Raw genomic sequence first — 14322 nt, 5'->3', positions numbered from 1 at the left:
GTTAGGAGCCTCTGCCTTCACCACCACAGGTCTGTGAGAGCAGAGAGGAGGAGGGCTACAGACAGCACACGTCTGCTCGCTTACCTCCTTCTCTCCTGTGTGAGGGAGGGGAGGAAGCCCTGGCTCCCAGGACTGGGATGGAAGGTCATCAGTCACACCCCAGCCAGAGGGGCAGAGGGTAGGGATCTGATAGCTCACCACATGGGCCAAGCTGGCTTTACATCTCAGGTAACAAAGCCCCTTCCCTCTCCAGGAAGCCGCCTCACCAGCAGCACTTTCTGTGCCACGGTCCAGCATTCCACCTTGGATTCTCTAGGGAGCACGATGGGCAAGAAAAAAAGTGAGTCCACCTGGACGAGGCTGATTGACATCTGTTTTTCTGGCTGAGTTGTGGACTCCTCAGAGGCACAGTGTTGCTGAGCCTCCCCTGGAACCTACGAGGGTCGCAGGGCACTTGCTTTACCTATCTTCACACAGGGCATTCATGAAGACTGGATGCAGCAGTGGGGTTAGCAGACTCTACTCCAAGCCAGTGCCTGGCTTATATAGATGCTATTGTGAGACCTGCTGGACTTATTTTGGGGTTATAGGTCACATTTCTAAAGTATGAGGTTAGCATTTAAGTAAGTTATTTCAGAAAGTGAGCAAGGCCAGCTCAACCCTAGAGCATGTGTTTAGCTTGTGAGATGCTCTAGGATCCCAGCGAAGGAGAGAGGGAGAGGAGAGGGATCTGTCAGAAGTCTCTAACATCTGCTTTGCTCCATCTTTTTTTTTTCTCTATGAGACATCACACCTGGGCACAGCTGGGGAGGGAGCGCCTGCTGTTTGCTTCTACCTATGACAATCCCAGAGCTTTCCAGGAGGCACAGAGGACCCAGAAAATGGTCCAGTTGCTGGACTGTCTGTTTTCTTACTCACTAGAAGGAGAATAACTCTCACCCCTGTGCAGTTGTTACAGGATCAACATGAAGTTGTAGCAAATAGAATCAGCATGTGTATACAAAGGCAGAGAACAACACCTCCACCTTACAGATGTCCATTCAGTATCTGATGCGGATGAAGATGCAGTCTAGGTACTGGGCACAGTCTACGGACACCGCTGTGCTAGGTGGAGCTCAGAGCTATCCAGAAAAGCAATGCAGAGAAAGGGACCGTGGGGTGGTGGTGAGAGGAGGCATTACCGCGGAGAGGGGGTCATTTAAGATCTGAAGGAAGCAAGGAGTTGAATGTGGACATATGTTTCCTGGCATAGGAAGCAGAGAACGCAAATGCTCGAGGACAGGCTTTGGGGAACTGCTTGAGGCCAGAGGATGTGGGCTGTGAGAAGCCATTGGTGGCCATCTCCCTGGAGCCATGATGACATTTATATGATTCTGACTCACTTGGAGATAGGAAGCCGGTAGGGACTGATGCATCCCAACTTTTGTGACTGATCAGCAACCTTCAGTGGGCCCCCTGTGCACGCCCCTCCCTCCCCGGGGTTCTAACCCACTGCCAGCCCCCTCTTTCCTCACATCTCTCCCAGCCTTTTAAATAGGTTCTCCACTTTCTGCCAAGTACAGGCTGGATGGAGGCCTCACAGGGAGATTGTGGCTAGGGACAGGGAAACAGACCAGTCTCATGTCAGGGATAAAGAACACACTTAGCTGTGTAGGGATGCTGGGGGCATGGCAGAGACCCTGTGCCATGTTGTCCTCTGAGATGCCTTAACATAGAGCTGGGAACCTCACTCAGCACCCCCTCCCCTGCCTCTCTAAACGTCGGGAAGTCATTTGTTTTACAATCCAACAAGTCCCAATTCTATCAGAAGTTTGTAACCTTTTATTAGGTCACCTGCTCCTTGGAGAGTCTGTGGCAAACTCTGAGCTTTGTACCCCAAAGAGTGAGCAGGGGAAATACACTCATCTTTCTTAGAATTTCCAAGTCACAGAGAAGATAGTGTTGTCTCTGCCAGCAGTGTCCCAGCCTTGGCTCCAGCTGCATGGGTGAACAAATGAGAGGTCAGGGAACCCCAAGCAGCCAACAGAACAGAGATGCAGTGAGTGACCTCGGCGGCTCATACTGATATTCCCTCTCTGCCTTCAGAAAAGCCGTCTGGTCGGAGGACTGCTATACTCAGGTCCTTTGGAACAGACATCCCCATCCCCGGGCATCTTTTTCTAATGCTCCTGTGTCAGCCCTCTGTTTGGCTGTCCTCTCAGAGTAGCATTGTAAGCTCCCTTTCTTTCTCAGGTGCCCTACCTAGGAGGAGCGGAGAGTTTTCTGGGTGACAACAGCAAAGCAGAATGAACTAGAAGTCAGAAGTCGGCATAGCAAACAGTAGCCCTTCTCAGCTCCTCTGTCTCGGCCCAGGCTTCTCATCACCTTTCATTAACTTCCTGATACTTTTGGTTTCTCCCTCCTAAAACAGTGGGATGGGCAGCAACCCACTGATCAGCAACTTCAGTTCTCAGAGAGTCCTGCCTCTCACCCTGAAGCTCTCTGACACCTCGTTTCCTTCCAGTTATTTTTATATGACAAGGAACCATTGGAATGACCTGGGTGGGAACATCCACCTCAACACACTTTGTACCCAGAGAGCTTGACACAGACTAGTCTCTGCTGCCCCAGCGATCTAGGGTCAACCACATGTGAGGCCCATCCTGAAGCCTCCTTGGTGAAACTGTTCTTTCCCTAACCCTCCAGCTGGGATGCCTAGGTAAGCTCAAGCCTCTGCTGTTGGGTTGTGCCCTGTGTCCGTTCGCTTTGTTTGATGATACTTCTCTTTGACTCTACAGGGTATCAGCTAACATGAGTAAACCATGAGGGGAAGAACATCAAGGGAAACTAAGGAATGGTATAAGGTTGTATCGTAAGACCTGGAGCATTTGGGGTTGAGACATGGATGGGTAAGGTCACCAGGTGGGAAACCTCCTGTGTGTTGCCATAGCAACTGTGACATTCAGTTTCATTTGTGAGAGTCCCCAAGAGGGAGCATGCTCCAAAGGGTGGGATAAGGCTGGGACCGCTGGCAGCTTCTGACACTGTCTTCCTACTCCTGGCTTCTCCCTGGTTTCTGTGGCCCACCATTAGGTGTGGGCATCTGCGTAGAAGCTGCTTAAAATAGTCACCTGGATATTTCAAGAAGCTGTTGAATATGCATGAAACTATTTCAGAAAAGATGTCCCTGGCTGGGCCAAACTCAACCCCATGCTCTCCCCCGGAAGCGTGAGAATCTGAAGGGCCCTTTCTCAGTCTCTTCCATTGGGTGGGGATTTTAGAAGCCACAGGAACACCACCCAGGCACATGTTGGTCTTGCAGCTGTCAGCTGCCTCAGATCCTGTGGTCACAGAGGCTCCCAGCCAGGTAGCCCTGGACCCAGAGCCCTGGGAGATTCTGCCACTCCAGCACCTAGTTTGCTATAGTTTAGTCTGCTTAGGTTTGGGGGGCACATAGAGCTTCTGCCACTTCTTTTGGTTTATTTTATCCATCGACAAGCTTTTCGTGATAGATTATGTGTGCAAAGTTTAAGAGGGGCTGTGTTACAAAGACACCTCCCACAGAATTATGGGGTAAGAAAGTGACTGGAGATATAAAATCCACAGAGGTTCAGGAAAGAGGGGGTCAGTGTTCAGGGGAGCGTGAGGAAGGCTACATGTGGCTGGGCTGGGCTGCCTAGGCAGACAGTGAGCTGCAGGCTATGAAGAAGAAAAGGGAGCCACTGAATGCTAAAGGGAGACACTTCTGAATCCCCGGCTTTTCCTGGGTTTCCCCTTCTATGGGTCCCCAGTGCCTGGTGTGTTCCTGACATCCTTGACCCAGGCTGGAAATGTCTAACACAGTGGCTGCTCATACCCTCCTGGGCCTCTCAGGAGCTCAGGGTCAGGCTAAGAACTGCACAGGTATTTCTCAAGTGATCAGCAGAAATCTTGGATTCTGTATCCAGGACCGGCCCAGGTTCAGATGGAGAGTGGCCACAGCTGGGTTCAGCTGTAGACTGCCTGTGATGGCCTGTGACCTTGTGCATACACTGTCTGACATCTTTGCATCCTGCCTTCTCCCCCATAATAGGGATGATGCTACAACCTGTCCCATTTAGTTTTGGGTAAGAACATGTAGAAGCTGCAGACTGTGGAGGTAAACACCCTTAGGGCCAGCTACTTGGGGCCAGAGACCAAGAATTTAAAGCCAGACTGGTCAACATAATCAAACATAATTAAAAATAAGTAAATGAATACATAGAGGTCTTAGAAGTCTGTGGCATATTGTAAGCAATATGAAAAAAATTTCTTCTTAAAAAAAAAACAACACATTACAAGTTTTGATTTTTTTTTGTCTTGAGAACTGAATACTATCTTCCCAAAATAAAAATAGCTTTTCTGTTTTGACTCTGTTGTGTCAAAAGTGTCCACTATAAAAAGTTCAAGTGTGATACACAGAAGGGCAGAGTCCTGGCTCTCAGACAGTTGCCACACACAGGTCATCTGCCCAGGTCTGAAGGTTTGGGTCCCCCTGAGTGCTTATGCTGCACCAGGGAGATGGCTCGGTGGGGAAGGGCACTTGCCACCAGGCCTAATGAACTGAGTTTAATTCCTGGGATACACATGGCAGAAAGGGAAACTCCTGGAAGTTGTCTTCTGACCAGCACATGTACACCAGAACATGTGTTTATTTGAATGTGTGCATAAGTGAGCACACACACACACACACACACACACACACACACACACTAAATAATATGTTTAAAAATGCTTATGTTAAAATTCCCTAGAAGATCATGTCAGGGGCTGACGCCTCTGAGGGGTGACTGGGTCCTGGGGTGGAGCTCCTGAATCAGATTGGCATCGTTATGAAAGGTCAAAGGAAAAAAAAAGAAAGGTCAAAGGAGCCCCCTTCCTCTGTCCATGAGCCTTTAACCTTAGACTTCCAGGCTGAAAAGCCATGAGTGATATATTTTTGTTGTTACAGCAGTCTAAATGGTGAACGATTCTTCACAAACCCAGGTGACACCCACTCACAGATTTACTAACTGACCCACTCCATGCTTACATTATCATCACCTGTAAACACATAGCTTTGAGTCACCTGACTTACATGGTCCCCATGACGCTGAACAAGGGAAGGCTCTACTTTCCTTTCCCAGTTTCTCGTCTGTAAACAAGCATCCTTTCTTGCAAAACATTTAGTGATGTTTTCTCTGTGTTTTTGTGTCCCTTTGGTGATTTTATTTTTTGGAGTGGTCCTCAAAGGTATCGTGGAAGTGCTGCTACTGCTCCTAAGCACAAAGGCCTGCTCCATGCCGTCTGGAGAAAATACACATTAGGTTTACCCTCCGGGCTGGAACTGCATGTGTAACACATGATGTTTTAAGCTGAGACAGCCTAACACAGGGCTTTGCCTTGATTAACTGACCAAAAAACAAGTGACCAGAAGTCTTCTCCCCTGCCCCACCCCACTGAAGTTCTATTATAGAAATGTTCAGCTTTTGCTATTTCAGTGTTTGTGGGGACATTATAGACATGAGTACTGTGAATCACAAAAATTGACTATCTTTCTGAATGTACAGACTCAAATTTCTCTGTGAGTTGGGATATATCTCTCATATTCTTGACTCCTGTTATATTTGTGTTATTATAGTAAAGTATCTGTCCATGTCCCACGTTTAGATTTACCCCCATTTCTTCAGTTATCGGCCAATAGCTCTCTACTGATAAACAGTTGGGTTGCTTCCCCTACACTATTCACTATTCAAAGAATACAATTCTTATTGGCAACAAAGGAGCATATTTTTCAGCACTTACCCAGGCCATCTATTAAACGTTCTGTAAATAGTCTCATTTAAGCTTTGCAGGAAGGCTGTGCTATTGTGATACTCATTTTACAGATGCGGATCCCGACGCTTAGAGATGTTAAGTAATTTTTTGAGGGATACACAGCCTAAGCCCAGGTTCTACTGGCTTCATATTCCATGTTCTTAACCAATACATTCTGCTATTTCCTCCCACACATGCTTGTGCACACATAAGGCTGGGACGCAGGCATTTCCCTAAGGCTCCTCATAAGTGGGCTGCTGAGCTGAAGGCAGGCACATTTTGAATGTGTTGGTGCATAGCATTTGGTCTCTCCTCCATAGAGTGTGCATCCACCACAGTGTACCTGCATGATGCCCATGTGTTTCCATCTCCTTCTGCCATCTTCCCCAAGGACTCTCAGTCTTTGAAGTCCCTTGCCACCACCCAGAGAGCTCACCTCTGTCATGAGTATCTTTTGCCCTTAGTTCATCTTTGGGAATGGCTTGCTTTTATCCCCAGCTATTGTTCTGCCAGCAGTTTGTCTTTGCTTCTTTGATTGGGATCTTTGCACAGGAGGACATCGACCCTTCAGTCCTGAAACAGGAGCTCAAATCATTCTCTCAGTGTTATCATACTTTAACCTTGATGGCTGAGTTTTAAACTCTCTCACAACTTCTGCATTTGGTTTTAAACTTAAATCATCAGCATGGGATATGAGTGTTCCTTACTAGTATTATTTTGGTACCTTCATGTTGTTTCTAATCACTTGGACTGAAGTTTATTCCCCTTACCTCTACAAAATACTCGCTCTAGTTGGAAGTCATCAACTTTTCTGGCTGGAAGGTTCCAGGTCACACTTCTCCATGCTGTGCCCCCTGGGCACAGTGGTATTTAGTTATAGGCTCCCTGATCCTTAGGTCATGTGTTTGTTTACTTACTATGATGGTTTGTATGTGTTTGGCTCAGGGAGTGGCGCTATTAGGAGGTGTGACCTTGTTGGAGTTGGTGTGGCCTTGTTGGAGTGGCTTTGTTACTGTGGGCATGGGCTTTAAGATCCTCTTAAACCTCTGAACCTCTGAACCTGTAAGCCAGCCCCAGTTAAATGTTATCCATATAAGAGTTGCCTTGGTTATGATATCTCTTCACAGCAGTAAGAGTCTAACTAAGACACTTACCAATCTCAAAGTTCTCTAGGCTGTTCATCTATATTCATTTCCCCAGATGTGCTTGGCTATATAAAAACTTTTGTTGGATTTTGATAGAGATACTTAAAGGCCTACTTAGAATCCTTCCATAGGCCTACCGTGGGCTATTCCTTGCTTTTCTTTCTTTGGACAATGGGGTATTTTCTCTGCTTTTGAGCAAGTTCACTGGAAGCCAGCTTCTTGGTGGAATCTTTTCTAGTCAACCTGCAGGCAGTGATGGCTCCCTCCCTCATGATCCACCTCTGGGTCACTGCTCCTTATTAAACCTAAATCACAGCTATAGATGCTGAGCTCCTCTGGGAAAGGGTTCCTGCATGGCCTGTTTGTGCATGTTTGCTGTACCCGACAGGGGTCAGGGCTCTGCAGGTATGTGTAGAGTAAATAGGTGGAAGAGAAATAAATGAACGCATATGAGGAAAACCTCCCCCTGGACAGCTGATTGGATGAAGAAATGAACTTATCACACATGTCCACTTTTCTGTGGGCTTGTATTACAAAAAGTTTGTTCTCAGCTGCATCTCTAAGAATAAGTCAGAAGGGAGAAGATTCTCTGTGAGACAGAGTGGATGGGCAACATGCCCCAATAGCTCTTTCCAGAGAATACTATCCTCACTGAGCATCCAGGACACTTCGCAGGAATCTTCTCAAAATGCTGGAAGGCCTCAGAGGAACACAGTTGACTTACACTGTGTGACTTCTGCCTAGTTGGACACTTGAAAAGCAGCTCCCCATGACCATGACATATGACAACCAAGATCTGGGATTTCTAGTCCCATTTTATAAACCAGGAAACTGAGGCTGGAGCCCTCAGCCAGTGAGCAGTAGGAAGTAGGAGGAGTCCAAAGGACAGTAGTTAGGGCACCAAAGAATGAGAGGGTGCTGCAGCCAGGGGTCCGTGTGTTCTCACTTGGTGGAGATCATCCCTAGAAAATGTCCTGAGAGCAGCTGGGATGCTGTTATGCATTGTTCAAGAGCCTCAGTCTTGGGTCAAAGAGCCACTGTCGGTGGCCTGGAGACATCTTACACAGGCTACATTGTGGGACTGAAGTAGGGATAGGGTGTGTCCTCCATATGCCCTGCCCCCACAGGGTCAGGGCTTGTGTTGCAACCCTGTCCTGGAAGTGCAGCAGGGAGCCCTTCCATCCTCAGCTGGCAGCTGTGGGGAAGCTTCATCTGATCCCCAACCCAGGTTAAAGCCTGGGTTGTCAGGGTAAACCGTGGGTTGTGGACCCTTTTATTTCTTGTATTGGTGCAGGCCCAGAACATGGAGGCAAATATCCCATAGTTTTTGTGCTCTGTAGGGTTACATTATAACCAAGAGGAGGACAATGAGGAAAGTTCTCCACCTATCCTTAGGGTCATGGTAACAGCTCAGTGTTTGGCAAACCCAGGCTTTGGTATGTTCACAGGTGAACTGTGGATATCAGGTAAAGCTCTTGGGTCTTATTCACATCGAATTTCAAGCAAGAATCCTCCATAACTACTCTTCCTGCCTTAGAGATAGGCTGTTAGGAAGTACGGCAGAGATGGCAGAGTTCTTGCCTAATAAGCACAACCCCCTGGTTGGATCCCCAGTATTTCATAAAGGTATATGCCTGCAATTCCCTGGACAGATGGAAACAGGAAGATCAGAAGTTCAAGACCATCCTTGGCTATGTTATGAGTCTGTAGTCAGCCTGGGATACAGAAGATTGTTTTATTTTTGTTTTTGTTTTCAGAAGATTGTTTACAACAGTGTTCAACTGTTCTCAACTTGTTTAAATGCTGCAACCCTTTAATTCAGTTGCTTATGTTGTGGTGAGCCCCAACCATAACATTAATTTCATTGCTATTTTATACCATAATTTTGCTACTATTATGAATCCTAATGTGAATATCTGATATGCAGGATATCTGATGTGTGACCTCTATAAAAAAGGTTATTTGACCACCATAGGTTGAGAACTTCTGGTCTAGAAAGAAATAGAAGGGGGCAGGAGGGAAGGAGAGGAGGAGGAAAGGAGGAAAGGAGGGAAGGAGGGAAGGAGGGAAGGAGGGAAGGAGGGAGGACACCCTGTGACTTGTGATCACAGCACACAGGAAGGCTGAGTGAGACAGGGGGATCCTGGTTCAAGGTAACTGGTTTTAGTATGTGTCACAAACAAACAAACAAACAATAAACAAACAAACAAACAAACAAACAAGAAACCCAAAATGATTAAAGGAAGAAAGGAGAAAAGAAAGGGAGTGAGGGATGATTTAAAGTGTCCCCACTCTGGATGAACTAGACCAAACAGAAGGAAAGAGAACCAGCTTGGCTATGACACTAGCTGCATCAGGCTGAGACTGGCTGTATTAGGCTGGCCCACTTACCTACTGGGTTCTGTAGAGCAGAAAGCCAGAGGTGAGAGCCTCCAATGCTACACTCCAGCCCTTCTGCTGACTTGCTGCATCACTCCAGGTAAAGTGATTCCTATCTCAGCCTCGGCTCCCTCATCATAGACTCTACTGCTGAATGAATACACATCGGCAGGACATAGGACAAGCAGCGCACTGAATGACACTGTCCCTTTGTACAAACTGGATAAAGGGTTGAGGTGCCGCTCTAAAAGGCTCTGCCACACACACACACACACACACACACACACACACACACACACACGCCACGATTCATACACAAGGTCAGTTCAGACATGCCGCATCCCCAGATATTTCTCGGGACATCTCTCTGAGTTGTTGCTGTTCAAACCAGAGCCCCTGGTTGTGTTTGTACAGCCGCCTCCCCGTGGGTGCTGGGTGGGCCGCCTGCCCTCCGTGCAGTCTGCTGGCCATGAACGCAAACAACGGCCCCTTCCTGGTGGGAGAAGGAACAGGGGACCAGCTTGTTCTCCAAGAGCAGAGGGCTGGCTGGTGAGGAGAAACATTTTAAGGTGGGACACTTCTTCCTGAGCTCCTGGCAGCTGTCTACATAAGGCGTCCATTATATGCAGGCCTCAAGGCCAGCAGGACCCAGAAGCCAAGTTAAAATTAGTGTCTACTGTGTGTCTGCCAGAGACACAGACCATCCGAAGGTTAGTTGCTTCCAACCAGCCACCAGGGCAGAAGGGGGAGCCACACAGCCATGGCATCTGGTTCTCCTGGGCAGAGGGACAGACAGCCCTGCCCAGTGGCCTGACTCAGTAGCTCAGCCTGGTTCAAAAACAGAATGCAGACTGTAGTCTACACACATACAATACATGCATATTCACAGGCACATGTACACACATAGATACTTTTTAAAAAATGTGTCAGTATACAATCAGAAAGAAGGTGAAAGTTTGAGTATGCCTGGGCTACTGAGTGACTTCAAGACCCTACCGCAAACCAAAAATCAAAAAAGACTGGTACCATCACTCAGTGATAGAGCTCTTGCCTAGTACGTGTGAGGCCCTGAGCTCAGTCATGTGGAATAGAGGGGAAACCATTCAGGTGGACATGGTAGCACACACCTTTCAGTCTTGCACTTGGGAAGCAGAGGCAGGTTCTGCGAACTTGAGGGCAACCAGGGCTACATAGAAAGGTCCTGGGGGGGGGGGGAAGAAAAAAAAAAGAGGAGGAAGATGGGGAGGTCAAAGAGGAAGAGAAAGCAAGAAAGAAGGAAAGAAAGAGGAAAAGAACCACGTGGGAAAGAAATTGACTATTTCAATCACGGATGTGGAGAGGTGGGTAAGTGAACTTTTCCTGTCATGTTTCCAATTTTCTCTATAAGTATGTGTTACTTTGAAACCAGAATGGAATACATTAGGAGGGTCTAAAATGCATATTCATGTTAGAGATACAAATGATGAGCTGTGTTTGTCTCCAGGACCTAGCACACCTGTGGGTTTAAGCCAGAGATCTGTGGGGACATGGTGGCCAGGAGCCCTCAGTGTGGTGCTATGGCAGCCCCCAACCCCACCCGTTCACTTCCACACGGGCTTTTTATTCCTGCTCTGAGGAGCTGGAAGTGGAGACACAGAAGGTGGGCTGACTTGCCAAGGATGCCAAGCTGGGAAGCCACAGAGCCAAGGCCCAGCCCTGGCTTTCAGTAGACAGCCCAAGAACCATGGATGAGGAAGGGTCTTTGCAAAAGCACAGTGAGGAGAAAGCCTCACCTCCTTCAATGTCCTAATCATCCAGAAACAGCCACTTGCTTAGAAAACTCTCTCCTTCCCTCCTTCCCCATCTCTCCCCCCTCCCCTCTTTCTCTCTCTTCCTCTCTCTCTTCCCCATCTAGCCCAGGACTTGATGTCACAGTGGACTCAGTCTTGACTCGCCAGCCTCCACTTCTAATGCTGACGTGATTACAGCCGGAGCCCCATGCTGGGAGAGAAGCCAGTTTTGGCCTCTTCTCCCTCCCAGTTGGGAGCCTGTGATCTGGCCTGTGGGACATTTGCCGGAAGAGGTGACAAGCGCTGACACGGGGCACAGAGGGTAAGGAGTATGTGTGGCAGGAGAGGACTGGTGGAGGGGTTTCCACTTACACACCCCCTTGTCCAGTCTCTCGGGACTCCAGGAAGTATATCCACATAAAGACCTTAGACAGCATCTGCCGCACGGCTGCTTCTCAGCTTTCTCTAGCTATAACCATCCTTGTGGCCACCACTGGCTTGGGTTGTCTCCTTAGGACATTCACCCGATCTTGGACCTCTATCTATAGTCCCATGGCATGGATCACACGGGGCACAGACCACACGGGGCACGGACCACACAGGGCTTGGGCCCCACGTGTATCTTCCCATGTGCTTGGCACAAACACAGTAAAATGTCTCCAGGCCTCTTCAGTCTCCCAGAGCTCTCCAGCCTCTCACTCCCAAGGCTGCCCTGCCATCCTCAGTACCGAGGCCAGCCCCATCATCTTAACCTGCAGGCCCTGGCCCAGCTGTGACTCTCCAGATGACATCTGAGCTGGTAGTCTGGGAATGCTTCTCTGTGACAGAAGTCATGCTGGGCAGGTCACCAGAACCGCCAGCTAACAGTGCCCCAATGTGTGGGAGGGTTCCCACAGCTTGGCTTTTCATGTATCTGACTGTATTGTGCAGTCTACTGCCTGGGCAGCCCGCTGCTCCCTCCCACAGTCCTCTGTCCTCCTACTCCATACATCCCTCCTGCACCAACCCACACACCTTCCTCCCTTCCTCCCTTCCTCCCTTCCTCCCTTCCTCTCTCCTCCCTTCTCCCTTCTCCCTTTCTCCCTCCTCCCTTCCTCCTTTCTCTCTCTTCCCTTCCTCCCCTCCTCCCCCCTCCCTTCCTCCCCTCCTCCCCCTCTCTTCCTTCCTTCCTCCCCTCCTCTCCTCCTTCCTCCTCCCTTCTTCCCCTCCTCCCTTCTTTCCTTCCCCCCTTCCTCCCTTCCTCAAGCCTTCTCCCTGGCCCTGTCCTTAGCCACACACTGCAGCCTCTCTTCGGTACCTGCCTGGTTTCTCCTGTGTGCCAGGCTTCTTTCTCACAGTGCAGTCACTCCTTTGTTTACACAGTGTCTTATTATTGCCTGGCTTGTAGTGTCCACGGGCACCAAGGTTGGGGTTCTGGTGAGTGCATTTTGCCAAGGAAAGCCGAGACCATTGCATCACTTCCTGTTCAGATGCACGTGCTCATGGCTCATGATTCTGTGGAACTAAACCTCCCCGGTCTTTCCAGTTACTTGGCTCATGGCAGGGGCATGAGGCAGGCAAGGAGCTCATCATGTGAGCGCCAGTCCCATGATGGCTCCCGTACCTAACATTCACACCACACTTTGTTTGATTCTGGAACCGTCTAAGAGGCAGGTGGTCAGTGACTGGGGAGACTCAGTTGGCTCTGATCACCCGATTCCCGGTGGGAGGGCAGGATGGCGTTGGGAACAGCCCTTTCTGCCCCACAGCCTTCTCTCGCTTCTCCACAATAGGATGGCAGCTGCGACAGTGTTTGCCAAGTGAGGAAACTAAAGCTTCAAGATGGGAGGCATCACTCTGCACCAGGAGCACTCAGGGCAGGGGAGGGGCAGGGAGGAGGGCAAGGACTAAATCTCAGTACAGAGGGCCAGCAGAATGAATGGAAATACGCAGCCTCAGAAGGCGGGAGGGTGGGAGACTCTCTAGACAGTACCAAAGACCTGGGAGGTGACAGACTCTCAGGGATCAACAGGCATGACCTTAGATACAATACCCAACAGTGAGGAGAGGGAACTCAAAGAGTATCTACCTCCAGTAGACAGACAGGACCTCAAGAGGAGGGAAGGTGGTACCAACCCACAGTCAAAATTTCTGACCCAGAAGTGTTCCTATCTAAAAGAACTGCAGTGACAAAAATAGAGAAGAGACTGAGGGAAAGGTGGTCCATTGATTGGCCCAATTGGGAATCTACCTCATGGGGAAACACCAAGACCTGACACTATTACGGATGCTATAGTGTGCTTACAGACAGAAGCCAACATGGCTGCCCTCTGAGAGGCCCAACCAGCAGTTGACTGATTTGTTCATCTCTATGCCCCAATGCATAGCACAGAGAACAGAGCCCAGCACAGGACAGAAGAGATATCACGGTGAGTTGCCATGACAAGGAAGGCCTGGAGCTGCTGATTATCTGAGTCTCTCTTCAAGTATGAGAAAAAGGATCTAGAGTCTTCTGCTAATTCTGCCAAATATGCTCGCACATACTGTGTGCATCCAGCCCTAAACAGGCTTTCTGTAGCTGCAAGGCCAGTAGAACAATGTAGGAGCCTGAGCCCCAGGACACAACTGTGGTACCATCCTCTTCCTCCTGGGCCTGGGCCAGATGGATCCTGGACTGCTCATTCACTGAGTCTACTGCTGAGCTCTGCAGGGCTGTGCCATGTCTATGCTGAGCTGAAGGCAGTCTCAGTCAGAATGGACTTCCTAGCTCTCCTTCCAGGACACCTTCCTCATCACACACAGATAGAGATAGAAATGTTAATAATGACCCCACCTAGACATTTAAGGGGAATTATTTTAAAGTCACACATCTCATATCTACCTCCTGCCTATAAACATGGCCCAGGGCTTTTGATCCAAGTCTGTTCTGTGCATGTGCAGGAGGAATTGGGGAGAACTCACCTATCAGGAGCTGGCTGTGATGTCATCATCAAGCTAAGCCAGAGATTCTGAAGAGCTTCAAGGCTGTGTCAGAGGGAGGCCTGTCAGGGGCAGAGAAGTAGATCAAACTTTAAAATGAGCACTCAAAGTAAACCTTGACTATGGGCTCTTCCTCACACAGTCACTCCAGGGACAAGACTACATTCCCTGAGCAGAGGACACTGCCTCAGCACCCCCCCCCCCAGAATAGAGACTCTCCTTCCTCCTTCCCAGACCTGCAGTGAATACCAGTCCTGACTTCTGTCTGTGGAATCCTC

At 48.9% G+C, this 14322-nt stretch overlaps 1 protein-coding gene across 1 annotated transcript in view; it reads right to left on the bottom strand.

Annotated features, from left to right (window-relative positions):
• The window catches only part of Hivep3 (HIVEP zinc finger 3), a 137416-nt gene extending 123309 nt beyond the window's left edge, over nt 1–14107 (bottom strand). The window contains exon 1 of the mRNA XM_052177215.1: nt 14027–14107. The gene's annotated coding sequence lies outside the window, so the exon portion shown is untranslated. The remainder of the gene's footprint in view (nt 1–14026) is intronic.
• Between the last annotated feature and the right edge of the window lie 215 nt (nt 14108–14322).

The sequence above is a fragment of the Apodemus sylvaticus genome, chromosome 3 (assembly GCF_947179515.1).
Source record: "Apodemus sylvaticus chromosome 3, mApoSyl1.1, whole genome shotgun sequence".
Lineage (NCBI taxonomy): Eukaryota > Metazoa > Chordata > Mammalia > Rodentia > Muridae > Apodemus > Apodemus sylvaticus.
This window is presented reverse-complemented; position numbering and strand designations above follow the sequence as displayed.